This window comes from Macrobrachium nipponense, chromosome 10, assembly GCF_015104395.2.
Source record: "Macrobrachium nipponense isolate FS-2020 chromosome 10, ASM1510439v2, whole genome shotgun sequence".
In the NCBI taxonomy this organism is placed as follows: domain Eukaryota; kingdom Metazoa; phylum Arthropoda; class Malacostraca; order Decapoda; family Palaemonidae; genus Macrobrachium; species Macrobrachium nipponense.
The window spans coordinates 25875383-25890646 of NC_087204.1; the positions used below are offsets into that span (position 1 = coordinate 25875383).

At 36.1% G+C, this 15264-nt stretch overlaps 1 protein-coding gene across 1 annotated transcript in view; it reads left to right on the forward strand.

The window, feature by feature from the left end:
* The first annotated feature begins 2385 nt into the window (after nt 1-2385).
* LOC135223493 (uncharacterized) overlaps nt 2386-15264 on the forward strand; it is a 59178-nt gene continuing 46299 nt past the window's right edge. Inside the window, exon 1 of the mRNA XM_064261930.1 lies at nt 2386-2720. The gene's annotated coding sequence lies outside the window, so the exon portion shown is untranslated. The remainder of the gene's footprint in view (nt 2721-15264) is intronic.

Below are 15264 nucleotides of genomic sequence, written 5' to 3' on the forward strand. Positions count from 1 at the left end.
AAACAGAATCAGGGAAATACTTAGATTTGAATTTGCACGAGTGATGCCCTTTAATTAAGATTACCTCACACATATTTTAATGAACTTAGACTGATTGTTCTCTTGACTGTTCAGTTAGAAAAAGGGATCACTCTTACCTTTAGAGTATTCAGTCGTTTAGTATTTGTGATGAAAGGTCAGGTGTCTGTCTGTAGTGAGGTAAGTAACCACCAGGTACTTGAATGAACTGTGCCCTAAGTACAAAGGGTGTCCCAGACCCAGGAATAAAAGGGTCTCTTGTATTAGCAGGTACAAATGGTAAGTGTAGTAACCAGATACTTGGCAATTTGGGTTAACAAATATTAATGGTGTCCAGACACAGATCTTTGACTATTTCATGCACCAAGTATTAATGGTATCCAGACCCAGATACTCTTGCCCACTCCCCCCCAAGTATTAATGGTATCGAGACCCAGATACTCTACGCCACTTCGTTACAATATATTAGTTAGATAAATAGCGGCGCGGGTATCTTATCTTACCTCGTTGCCAAGGTCGTCGACTACCCACCGCCTACACCCACTGTCATTTGCTTGATCTAAATGCGTTAGGAACCATGAAGGTCGTGACTTGCCTCAATAATAAGTAGGCCATTATTATAAAAAGTCTTATGTGTCGTCCGGGGGTCATTCAAGCCCCCTTGTAAAATAAATAAATAAATAAATAAAACGCTCAGGTAATTTTGTGAGAAAATGTAGATACAAAGACGAATGTATGAAATACAAGACATTCGCAAAACATTGCAGATAGCAATAAGTATGTTTTCAAAAATTCTCTTGGCACAGTTTGGTGACGATCTTAATCCGTTTTACGAACGAAAGAATTTGGTGTCGTTTGTCGTACTTCGAACTGACCGATCGATTTGTATGACGGGTCACCGCGTCCCACAGTTAATGTTTTGTGGCATTCTCTCTCTCACCCCCCCCCCCCCCCCCCCCCCCCCCCCCCCCCCCCCCCCGCCTCCCCCACTCTCTCTCTCTCTCTCTCTCTCTCTCTCTCTCTCTCTCTCTCTCGGCGCTTCCAACAGACCTTCATCCTCGACGGCTGTGATCCATCTTCATTTTCAATTCGTTTGTAAATCCTACATGGTATCAAAACTTTTCAAAAATTTCACCTCGTAACACGTACTGTTTTATTATTATTATTATTATTATTATTATTATTATTATTATTATGATTATTATTATTACTTTCACTCTTTAACTTTTAAACACATTAATAATAGAAAAATTTGAAAAGGACTTTTGGGATTGGCTGGAAGGAATGATCCTGATTGCCTTTATTTCTTATGGGAATATTTGTTTCATATCTCGAACAAATCTTACGTTGATCGTCCCTCTGGAAAGGATTAAGTTTGAACCCTGAGCTACTACTGTGTATTATCATATCAAAAATATGTTGATTGATTATGAGAATAGGAACTTAGACATTTTCATTATATTTATTATATTTAATTTTTTGTTTTCCTCGTTATACAAATTATGAGTACTACATTTTGAAGTATTATCTTCTGAAAATTATATCAAGAGGAGGAACTGAAGTCGAAGAGAGAGAGAGAGAGAGAGATGAGAGAGAGAGAGAGAGATGAGAGAGAGAGAGAGAGAGAAGAAAATAATAAAAATAAGTCTAGATATGTGAGATTTCTGAAAGAAAGTGACGTCACTAAAGATATTTAACACAAATGTTAATTTTTAACGAGCAATGCCAAGATGCCGAAAAGGCACTTTTTCAAATCTTTGATAAACTAATATATATATATATATATATATATATATATATATATTATATATATATTAATGAATGTTTTGTGAGTACTAAGTAATGAGTGTTTAGATGTTTAATGAGAATTCAGGGTTTACCGATTATTTAGTGTTTAATGAGTGTTTAGTGAGTATGAATGTAGAGCAAGTGTTTGTTTAAGTGAGTGTGAGTGTATAGTAAGTGTTTAGTGAGTGTAAGTACATAGTGAATGTTAGTGCTTAGTGATTGTACATTACTGTTTAGTTAGTGCTTAGTGAATGTATGCTAAGAAAGTCCTGTAATTTACACGAACCATTTATGCTAGACACTACTTAGATCCTGTTAATTGATAATAAAATAATATAATAATAAAGATAATAATAATAATGGTAAAAAATATCATTAATAGTAATAATAATAAGATGATAATTATAGCAAAAAAGATCAAAATAATAATAGTAATAACGTATAGTACTATGAGGCATGAGCTGGACTGAAACCTTTCAATATGGCCGCTCGAGGTCACATACACTCTGACCACTCTAGTGATTACGGAGAAACAACAAGGAAACGATTCTCTTTCTCGCCAGTCGCCATTCCCTTCACGAATCACTCGGAGTCTGGTGTCGGACCGTCAGGGCTCAGGCTCGCCGCTCAGTCAGTCACTCACAGTCTCACACACTCAGTCACTTTTTAGACTGCAGCCGAAGTGGTTGTGGGAGGAGCAGTCTTTGTAAAGTTTTCTGTCGGGTGGACAACCGCAGCCTCAGTCGGAGGCAGTGTCCGACACTATTTTTTCGGGTCTCTCTCTCGTCCTTGGAGGGCATAAGTTCCCGTGCTTGCATAAGGCCAAGGGTCAACCAACAACAGAAGACTAATTGTGTGTATTAGTGAGACTATGACAGTGATTTTATCGTGTGGTGATCATACTGACCTCGGTTGTAAGTAGTCGCATTTTACATTATTAATGTTTTTTATAACCGAGTAGTATATAGCATATAACTTCATTAATGCTTTTTATATCTTATTGTTGCATTAAGTATCTCAGTAACTTCGTTGAATACAATCCGTAGTACTAATTTATAATGCAAAGGGTTACTGTGATGATATCCGCCTTAAATACCCACATGGCATTATAACCTTCCTTTAAGAAACTAGCTCTGCATCAAATCACGACTTGGAACTAAGACAATAAATCCTACCGCCCAATGAACCTTAAGCCTTATAATTTCTCATCGTGTCGAATTGAACTTGTGAGCTGTATATTTTAAATGTGTAACACGTTAAAGCCACGATGATGGGTCGCTGAATACTTAGAAACAATGATTCGCTGAATGACCTAGTAATCTAATCCTCCATCAAAGTGGGAGAGTCACATTGCTTAATAATGTATTCCCCAACCACCAACCCAACCTCACCCTCACAAAAAAATGCTTGGCCTCAACTCGTTTTACCTAATGTTAGCGAAATCTGATGTTTCATTTTATTTATATTACTTTTAGTTCGTTTCTCCGCCTGATTTCACATAATTGTCGCTATAGCAACTGATAAGGGTACTGACAGAGTCCTTAGGGCACAGTGAAGACCTTCGATGACGGAAGTGGCTTTGCGTGTAGGGGGGGGGGGGGGGGGGTGGTCGGAGTGAGTGAGATGAGACGGGAGAGGTACAATCACGTGCTTGGGCAGCCACTCATCTCTTGAGGCGAGGCTTAAGGGCAGTAACCAGGCCGTTGCTTGAGAATGTTTCTGCAACCGTTACATCTATATATATATATATATATATATATATATATATATATATATATATATATATATATATATATATATATATGAGGTGAGGTATTTGGTTGGTTATGTAGCTACTATATCACCATTTATTTATGGTTTCCATATTTTTATCTCTCTCACCCTTCTTTTGTTCTTCCTTCTTCTTCTAACGTCTGAAAATAGGATCTGGGTCTGGGCCACTTTCAGTTTTAGGACCCCACAATGTAGTGATAACGGTGGGATAGAAGAAGATAGGATTTATGAGTTCTCTCTCTCTCTCTCTCTCTCTCTCTCTCTCTCTCTCTCTCTCTCTCTCTTTGTTGCTTCCAGTTAGTAAAAAAAGAAAGAAAGAAAAAAGACTGGATGGTAAAATCTACTAAAGCGTTGTTCTTGTATCCTCATATCTTTAATAAGTTACAATATGCATCAGGTCTTGGCCATTATTATTATTATTATTATATTATTGTTATTCAAATGTTTCTTTTTTTTCTGATATTCTTTTTTCATAGAGAGCGAGACTGCTGAGTAGTTGGCCTATTTTAAATATTATTATTTGCCCCCCCCCTCATCCCCCAAGCCCCAAGAAGTAACTAACAGCATGTTTTCTTTTTAAATGTGCAATCATAAATATATGAAATATGCCATTGAAAGAAACTGCTAAAAACTACTGTTATTATTATTATATTATTACCCTTCCTGGTGGAAGCCCTTACAGGCCTATAGCCATGAAAATTATTTCACAAAAGATAAGGCAAAATAATATTGAAGGGACCTTCACTAACCATTTATTTTAAATTCAGTTTCCCCTGAGCGATACGTTCTTTAGTGCTCTGTGCAGCGGAGCGTCATCAGTGCAAAATGACAGCAGCCAGAATTCGAGAAGGCTAACTCACAAGATAAATATTTGCTTGCGTTACAAAACCAGGCTGTTGTCGGTCGTTTTTCAGCAGTTCGTTCTGCAAAAGCGCTGAGGTGGTTCGTGTTTTGCTTTATGGACGAAACTGTATCGCCTGTTTCAGAAAGCTTTTGCATTGCACATGCAAAACTTGATTGGGTTTATCAGCGATTTTTTTTTCTCAAATATTTTGCTTGCTCGGCTAGTTTAGGGTAGTTCATATTCATCGATCCAGACCAGTTTGGGCGTTCTACAGCAGTTGTGTCTACAGCTGGATGGCTTATGAATGAGAGGATGTTGGAAGAGATTGAGGTCACGATTAACCCCAGAAATTTCGGTATCCAATAAAATATTTAAAAATGTGAATACATCAACAATATGTAAAGAATACTTAAAACGAAAAGTAAGGGCACGATGCATTGAATCGTGAAAAGTGAACGAAACTACAACGAAATAACCAATTCTAACGCAAACAGTCGACGAATCATTGTGAGATATGTCACGCATCATACTAATCCGTCGTGTTAAAAAATGCTTCGAGGGAGTCCTAAGCTCTGGCTGGTTAAAATTTCTACCAGGGCAGGATGCGTATGACCCTGTGGCATTAAGGTGCCTACCCTAAGAGATCAAAGGGTGTAGGAGGTCCCCATGGGTGTGATATGATTCCCTTTGCCGAATCCAAGGGAAAAATGAATTATACTTCTATTACTTACCAATGCGTGTCATTCTCCCACTACCTTGAATAGGATTAGATATTTATTTTGATTTTGTGAATGAATTGGTTTCAGTACATTCCTGTGACAAAATACGGGGTCTTCAATTTTTGCAGCCACAACGTTAACTTGGCTTTATTTTATATGCCAGAGAGAGAGAGAGAGAGAGAGAGAGAGAGAGAGAGAGAGAGAGAGAGAGAGAGAGAGAGAGTCCCTTATCCATGGTGGTGGAAGGTCGTAGGCTCAGATTCTAAAGAGAAGAGATAATGTCCTTACCCTTGGTCGTGGTCGTGAAAGGTCGTAGGCTCAGTCTGTCTAAAGAGAGAGAGAGAGAGAGAGCCAACTTTACTTCGCTTACGGTCTTGGAGAAAATCCCGTTTCCATTGGCGTTAAATTTATTAATATAAATCATACCATTATAAAATTACTTTGTCAGTAGACAAGTCACGAATCTTCATCTTATAAATTTAATTTGTGTATTGTATTAAATTGGTTGTGACTCTCCTAGGACTTTGGTCTATAGCCATTTTTTCCCTTACACGGCGGAACCTTAGATTCTGGATTTCGTCAAAATGTGTCCTCATCAAAACTCTCTCTCTACTACTATATATATATATATATATATATATATATATATATATATATATATATATATATATATAAAGGTTTTTTGCCACGCGAGATAGCCAAGTACTTTCGGTCCTGTTCGGACTCTCAGTAAAGGGTCCGAACAGGACCGAAAGTACTTGGCATCTCGCTTTTTCATTTTTTCCTTCGTGGCAAAAAATCTTTATTTATACATAGCATCACGTTTTATATACTTCGTGATCAAGTTATTCATATATATTATATATATATATATAATATATATATATATATATATATATATATATATATATATATATATATACAGAGAGAGAGAGAGAGAGAAAGAAGAGAGAGAGAGAGAGAGAGAGTCTCCAGTCGGCAAAGATAATACTTCAGGGGTACCATAAATACATCAGTAGAAGGCCATAGTTTATTAAGAACGTTTCGCACACAATTCTCGGTGCATTATCAGTCTGTGAACAACAAAAGTAAACACATTATAAAAGGGAATTCACAAAATTACAAGGTAATTAAAAATTTATGGTTTAATGTGTTTACTTTTATTGTTCACAGACTGATGATGCACCGAGAATTGTGTGTGAAACGTTTTTAATAAACATGGCCTTCTGCTGATGTATTATGGTACCCCTGAAGTATATATATATATATATATATATATATATATATATATATATATATATATATATATATCATGATGATATCTTTTCTGATGTGAGGTTTCTAGTAGAAAACACGAAGTATAAAAAATAGTTCTATTCTCTGAGATTACATGATGAAGATCAAATAGGATTGTACAGGTCTTCCAATGACGATGGCTTGATCGCTTCTGCCAATATGATGGCTAATTCTGTTCTCTTCTCACTACCATCTCGGTTACAAGTCATAAAGGAAGCAGACAGTAGCTCGAACATATGAACATACATACAAATGAGACACATTAGAAATCACGTAGGCCGTTTGAATTATAGGTCGCGGTAGTTGTCTCAAGCAGGAAGCTTGGACTAATGTTTCAAAACAAATGAATGACCACAGGTGACGGCATGTCAACTTAGCCTACTTTTTTGTATACGCAATCTTAGAATACTTTATCGTCTCTGGTCTGATCACATTCCTGCAAGCAATCTGGTTGACCTCTTTAGTTTTAGTTTTTTATATATATGGAATAACATTCCATATTTTTATTATGTAATCACTTACATAAAAGCTCGGTCAGCTACAAAACCAACCACTGAATATTACTCAAGCTTGACTTGCATTTGACTTATAGGAGTGTGATACAGACACTATGTGAATATATATAGATATATAGAAAATACTTATAAGTAAAAAAAAAATTTTGTGTACACAAATACAGATTCAAGTAATAAGATATAAGACATAATATGCATATGATGATATTCGTAAATAATAGTGATCATGTGATATATACTGATACAGTTTTTCACTTCATCTCATTAAGATACATATGCTACAGAAAATACTAATGTACTCTGATAATTGCATAGAATAAAGATTAACATGATAAAAATCATATTTTAACTGTTAAAAAATTCATATATGAAGTGATATAAAAATTATTCATTTTTATGCTAACGGATTCATTGATTTTTATGCTAACTTTTATATAACTGGTTCATTAATCCATATACTAACTCATATATAACTGCAGTTATTGGTAAGATAAAAGGTAACAGATTGATTATAGGCTACCTGATTTATTTATACATATGTATATGGATTCATATAATTATGATCAATATATGTGCACTTACATATAATATTAATATATATATATATATATATATATATATATATATATATATATATATATATAATATATCATGCATGCGTCTAATGCGCTTCACTATAGAAAGACAGGATAAACAAGTAGGCCTAATCCTGTTGGGGGAAAAATAAGACTTGGTAATTCCTCTTTTATTTCCTCAGCTGTTTCTTCATTTTTTTTCATAGTGGTTTAGGTATACATCATTATATTTTATTTTTGTCATTGAAAAGAATACAGCTGAATACACACACACACGTTGGGATAGTACAGTTTACTTTAGGTCCCTGGTTAACCCTGGTGTCTGGGGAAAAATGTGACCAGGAGTTGTCAGTTAGAAAGTTTCACACACACACACACGCACATAGAGAGAGAGAGAGAGAGAGAGAGAGAGAGAGAGAGAGAGAGAGAGACGAACAAACACGTGTCCATCGTGACGACGGATTCATTTTCCATGCTTCTCAGTATTTCAATTCGCATCTTGGAAAACACGTAAGTGACGATGCTGTCTAGTTAAAGCGGATAGATGAGAGAAGCGATTACCCGGGAGCAGGTTGTTTCGCAGCTTTGGAAGCTCTGGGGGAGGGTAAATGGGTATCGGTCTAGCCCTTGGCATGAGATGTAGTGATGGGAAAGAAAAGGGCGAGTTTGTTGGGGATGAGGAGAAGTAGTGGCATTTAGGGGAGGGGCAGACGCTAATTTTTCAGAGGAAATTGGAGATCTTTGGTCAGGGTGTTTTAAGCCTAATATTACCACCACCTTGGTCTAGCGTAGTGGCTAGTCCATGAGTAACTTGGTGTTAGTATAAAATAGTTAGGTTGATCTATGTTTTATACTTGTTTATATTTGTTTGTTCTATCTCGCCGTTTTTGCTTTGCGTTTATTCTTTTTCCTGCTTTCTTGAAAACTGTTTTTTAGTGTAGGCTGAACTGAACTTGTTGTTGTTGTTGTTGTTGTTGACTGGTTTGGGACTCTGAGCTGAGCTAAAGAATCGGAACGCCTTCATTGTCAGCAGATTAAAAGAAATGGGTGGGACTTGATGGTGGTCTTCATTCCCTCGAGGTTAAATTATTTATCCGGTAATTACACACACTCTCTCTCTCTCTCTCTCTCTCTCTCTCTCTCGTCTCTGGTAGTCTGGGGATCATATATTCTTCGGATTATGGCGAAAGTTACAGAAATGTTTTGAAAATCTCAGTCTTAGTAGAATGAGACGACAACCATCACATTTTATTGCCGACGTGTAATGTCTCTTTTAGGCTTGGAAATATCCAGATCCGTTAGGCTAATAAATTGTGGTGGTTCTTAACACTCGCTCTCCTTTTCTCATTATATGTATATATATATATACAATATATTATTATATATATATATATATAGATATTATATAATATACTATATATATATAATAGAACGGAATCAGGACCGACAGTGACGTTAGTGATACGGCTAACAAGTGAGGTTATAAGTTTATGTCGATTCTGACCTCGCAAATCACCGTCGAACTCGGTTTTTTCGTAATTAGAAGCGATATGAAACCCCCTCTACCAAGTTAGCCAATTCGAATGTTTGACGCACGTAGCCATATTATGAATAATTATCGCATCACCGTGATTCATATAAATCATTCGAGTTACGAATGTCCTTTAATATCTAATTCGCTTTACCTCGGAATTGATATATTTTTCATACATGTACCGAGGTAGAGCCAATTAGATATTAAAGGACATTTGTAGCTCGAATGATTTATATGAATCACGTGATGTTGATAATTATTCATATATATATGTATATATATAGTATAATTATATGAATTACCAGAGCGACATGAAGGGCTTAACATGGTAATAATATATCATTTGTTACTTTCGTTTCGAATTAATTAATCACGAGAGAGTATGCGATGTTACTCATCGTCACTATACACTATTAATTTTTTTAATGATGTGATGATGACCAGACACTACACACACAGAGACACACACGCACACACACGTATGCTTGTGTGTGCTGTTCGCTAGTGTAATGGTTAATGTGTGTAATTAAGCCCGGATATTACAAGCATTTAGCACAAGTGATAAGGGCGAAAAGTGCTTGTAATATATGTTACAAGCAGAAAGCAAAAAGGCAGAAATAAACTTTTACTCTTCGTTGTCTTAAACCGTTATTTATATGGAACAAGTCCATCACAGGTGCCATTGACTTAAAATTCAGGCCTCTAAAGAATATGGTGATCGTTGGGTAGAAGTAAGAGGAGGTAAAGGAAGATACAGAGAGAGGAGATATCACTTATTAAAAAAATTAATACATTTATAGATATGAATCGTGTCCAGCGACGGTGAGTAACACGCCTACTTGCTCGTGATTGGTTAATTCGAAACAACAGTAACCAATAATAATTGCCCTTGAAGGGAAACTACAATACTATATGATGATAAGCCCCGTAAGGGGTTAGCGCCGTCAGTGCACCTCACGTGGTACACTGTAGGCATGGCTGAAGGTCCTTTGTATCGTCCCTAGCTCTTGCTCCCTTTCATTCCTTTTACTGTACCTCCGTTCATATTCCACCCTCTCTAACAATTGCTTCATAGTGCAACTGCTTCGAGGCTATCCTTCTGTTCAGAACCTTTCTACTTTCGATTTCATTTTCTGCGTTGAATGACCTCATAGGTCAAGTGCTTGGCCTTTGGGCTAAAATCTTATATTCCAATTCTAATTCTACATGAAGATAAGGTCATCGGAATCAAAAACTTACAAAACCCCGAGACTACAATCATTGAAGCTAAGTACGAGTCAGCCGACTGCCGCTACCCAGTCGACCTACTGGGTCATGGCGGATTCCGACAGTTTAGTGTAACCGGGAAGTGTTAATCTTGGCGGCGTCAACGTTGCTGCTACGAATAATTGTTTTGAACTGTATTTGCCTCCCTGTAACGAAAACGTTCCCGGGAACTCGTTTACTTGACCACTGGTCATCGTCATCTCTCTCTCTCTCTCTCTCCTCTCTCTCTCTCTCTCTCTCTATATATATATATATATATATATATATATATATATATGTGTGTGTGTGTTTGTGTGTGTATTTTCTCTCTCTCTCTCTCTCTCTCTCTCTCTCTCATGCAAACACACAAACACTCACGCACACACACACACACACACACATATATATAAGCGAATTCCACAGGAAAATGATAGTCAGAAATCCAAGCGCTTTAGTCTTTCGTCTTTACTAAGACATTGTCAAGGAGTTAATGAGGTACAATTGGAGAGAAAGGTCTCAGGTACAACACAAGATCAAGAATACCAGATGGTTAATTGTCAAAATGGGTAAAAATTAAACAAGAATAATCCCAGGATTATTTCGGATATCACATGGTCACAAACCTAGACAGATTGACCCTAACCAAAATTACAGTTGCTTTACAGTCCAAAACATGTAAAAACTGAATATATTAATTTTGTTGCTTGTATTTATCTTCAACTTTTTTCATTACCTTAAATGTATGGTTTCATTACCTTATATGTATGGTTTAGTCAAGACATAAAATCAATAACCCTATCAGACCAATCATTAGTTCAGTGGGCTCAGTTACGTATAATTTATCTAAATGGCTTGTAAAAATTCTTACTCCTTTGGTAGGAAACATTTCTAACACGAATGTTAAAAACAATGTTGATTTTATAAACAAATTGAATAGTTTAAATTTGAATTTTGATTTTAATATGGTTAGTTTTGATGTTATCTCTTTATTTACAAAAGTGCCTGTAGATGACTTACTTGAATATGTGGAGGAGGAATTAGAACGTCATGACATTCCCTTAAATGTGGCATACCTCATTAGTCTCATAAGGTTATGTATCAAAGATAGTAAATTTTGTTTTAATGGGGAATTTTTTGTACAAAAGTTTGGCATGGCTACGGGTAATCCCTTATCTCCTGTCCTTAGCAATATTTACATGGAATTTTTTGAGACAAAACTCTTACCAAGAATTTTGCCCAAAAAGTTATTTGGTTTAGATATGTGGATGATATCTTCTGTATTTGGCCAGTTCACGAAAATCTCCAGGAATTCCTTAATAATCTCAATAATTTAGTCCCTTCTATAAAATTTACTGTAGAGGAAAAAAGAAATTGTAATTTGAATTTTCTTGATGTAACTGTCCATAGAAATGATAGAAATTTCACCTTTTCAGTCTTTCGAAAATCAACTAACATTGCCTCTTTTGTTCATAACTTCTCCAATCACCATCAAAATGTTAAATTCTCTGTTTTTTCTGGGATGTTTCTAAGGGCTTTACGTGTCAGTAGCCCGCAGTTTATTGATGCTGAAATTAAAACTATTTATGATATTGCAATGAAACTTAAATACCCAAGGACTTTTGTAGATGTGGCATGGAAAAGAGCTAGAAAAACGTTTTATTCAACTAATAACAAACTTGAATTTAGTAAGCATAACATTCTAAGATTACCCTATGATGAAAGGTTTTTAGATATTCCTAGAATTTTAAAGCTTTTTAACATAAATGTTGTTTTCAGTAATATTAATGCCAAGAGTTTAGTAATCAAACATTCTCCTAAAGATCTTCCAGGCTGCATATATGAAATTCCTTGCAAAAAGTGTGATAAAGTCTATTACGGACAGACCGGTAAATCTCTTTCATAACGTCTCAAACAACATCAATATTCTGTGAGAACTGGGCAAATATCGAATGCATTATTCGTACATATGAGAGATTTAGACCATCCTATTAACTGGAGTCAAGCAAGAGCCTTAATCCCATGTAATGACACAGTTAAAAGTAATATCATTGAATCTTGTTTCATCAAGTCAAATAATAGAAATGTTCTAAATTTAAGTCTTGGTTTATTTAAACTTGATGCTTTCATAATGAAAAAAGTTGTAGATAAATATAAGCAACAAAATTAATATATTCAGTTTTTACATGTTTTGGACTGTAAAGAAACTTTGTAATTTCGGTTAAGGTCAATCTGTTTAGGTTTGTGACTGTGATATCCGATAATCCTGGATTATCTTTTTTAATTTTTACCCTTTTGACAATTAACCATCTGGTATTTTTGATCTTGTGTTGTACCTGAGACCTTTCTCTCCAATTGTACTTCATTAACTCCTTGACAATGTCTGAGTAAAGACGAAAGCGCTTGGATTTCTGACTATCATTTTCCTGTGGAATTCGCTTATTTATGAAGTCAAGTGCATCTACTGATATATATATATATATATATATATATATATATATATATATATATATATATATATATATATATATATATATATATATATATATATATATATATATGTAATAGTGTGGCACAGTGTTGTTATTCCAAAGGCAATAACTTAATAATACTTAAGAAAAAGGCACGAAACGGATAATAAGAAAAGAAAGAGGGATAAGAGAATGAAAATAATTAATTTTACGAAGGTATCGTTTTCTCGGACTCGACCCAAAGCGATAGGCGTTAGCCCACAGGCATCTGGTCTGCATCTCCCAGGCATCTTCGAGAAATTGGAATCCAACCCATTAACGCCTCATCTCCGATGATTAAGTGATTCTCTGGCACGCCCGACATTTGTGACACTTCAAGCGTCGGAGAATTAATGTAAGGTGGACCTTTTCAAGAGCCTTCTGTTTAATATAACCAAGGGAAATTCAAGGCTTCCTTGTTTGACTTCTCGTGAGCACAGGCGTTCTTACGTTCTGATAAGGAGTCGGTCTCTCCTTGACCATCGACTCGTTAATGGAAATTTTCTTAAGTACTGGTATATCTTAAAAGTATCAAGTTATGACAGTAATATCCCAAAGAAAATGATAATAAAACAATAAACTGTTTTTTACTAAGTATTCGATCACCAAAAAAATAGAATTTTCCCCAGAAATATTCTCAAGTCTTACGTTACCGGTAAGCGATTCTTAAATAACAACAAAAACCCTCTTAACAGTTCTGGTAAAACGATACTGAACTGACCGTAAACCGTACGCTAACGAGAGACCTCTCGTGAGTTACCCTTGTTATCCTAAACAAACAAAAAAATAAAAACAAGTAAACATTCACTCGACGTAACAAGTAAAAAGCAAATACTAAAACAAAAAAAACAAGTACAAGAAATCACAAAACAACCAAAATCACAAAAAATAACCATAAAATGACACAATCAAAATTAGAAATTAAACTTTAAAAGTTATTGGTTAGTAAATACAAATGTTTCGGGAAAAGGTCTTAGTAGCTGATTAGTTATCAATTAGTAAACTAAAGAAATAATAGTAGTTTCGTTGCACCCAAAGAAAAAAAAAAGGTTCAGAGTGAAAATCTTTTAAATCTTGAAATTACCCGAAAATTGTCCTAACTGAAATGTTAATCGCGTAATTTACTTTCAATAAAGTTTGATGTTATGTAAGTGTGAGGATATTATTTTGGACGTTAACTTCTTTCGTCGTCTTCGACTCCCGGTTTACGTCTGAACAGCTTGCGTTCGCCTACCAGCGCGTTGAATGATGCGTTTGTTACGTCTGCGGGAAGGGGACTTCTCTCTCTCTCTCGATTGCGTTGACTGATGGCGTTTTCGGAATTGTTTTCTTTCCTCTTGATATATTCTTTAGGCGTTCGACAAATCTTGTTCTTCTAGTGGAACGACTGTTCTTGTTCTTCAGAGTGGAGTTTTACTTTCGCAAAGTGTGGGTGGCTTTTTTTGGAGCGCTTTTATTGTTACAACTCGGTAACTGTCTTTGTATTTGGGGAAGCACTGGTAACTGTCTTTGAAACTTTCTTTTTCGAGTGGCGTGAATGGATTGAATCTCTTATGCCGACACTAAACTTTTGATTCCGTTTCGCAGCCGCTGTCTTTAACTGTCATTCGTGTCTTCGTATCACGTCGCTAATCACCATTTCTTGCTGTGTCTGTCTCTTTCCTATCCTATCGACCTCAATTAATCTTGTCACATATCAATCTTTATCTCATCGTACCACCGCTGCCACCAATAAATCTGTGACGGTACTTACCTTTCCGTACACAGCTCTAAGGTAACGTGTGCCGTGGAGGCTGTACTTTGGGGAATTAGCAAAAAGGGTTATCGTTTTGGATGAGAAATGAAGATTGATATTTTTCTTTGCATTAAGTTTATTCTTCGCTGGGGCACTTATAAAGTTTTTCCACCTTCTGAGTTACTGGGCTTTTGGACTGATAAAACTTAATTGGCACTTGTTGCAATTACGAGTCTATAGGCACGAGGGAATTTTACTGAGTATTGATTGTCACTTTCACTGTCTTTGATTGATTCGCACACCACACTTTTGCACCTGTTCTTCTTCTGGGGATTCTTCTGTCTTTCTCTGTTTCACGGCCATGCCACTGCAGTTCTCCCCTCAGGCTCCCCGGTTGTTTCTCTCCTCCTGCTTCTCGTTCCCCTTTTTTTCTCTCTCCCTTTTCTGCTTGCTCTCTCTCTGTCTCGCCTTTTTGTTCAGTTGAAATCTCCTTAGCCCCGCCTTTGGATTTTTGGATTTTGACTGGGTGTGGCATTTTCTGAAAGACTTCTTGTGCCTTAGTGGCTGCAAACATTATACAAGACCGCCTTCCTGTCAGGTCTTCTACAGTAATTCGTAGGCTTTGAATTTGTATACGCCTCCTTCTTCATGTCCTGGCTTCTAAGGGGTGTATCCATTTGGTAGCCTCATAGGTCATTCGTTGATACGCCTTTTG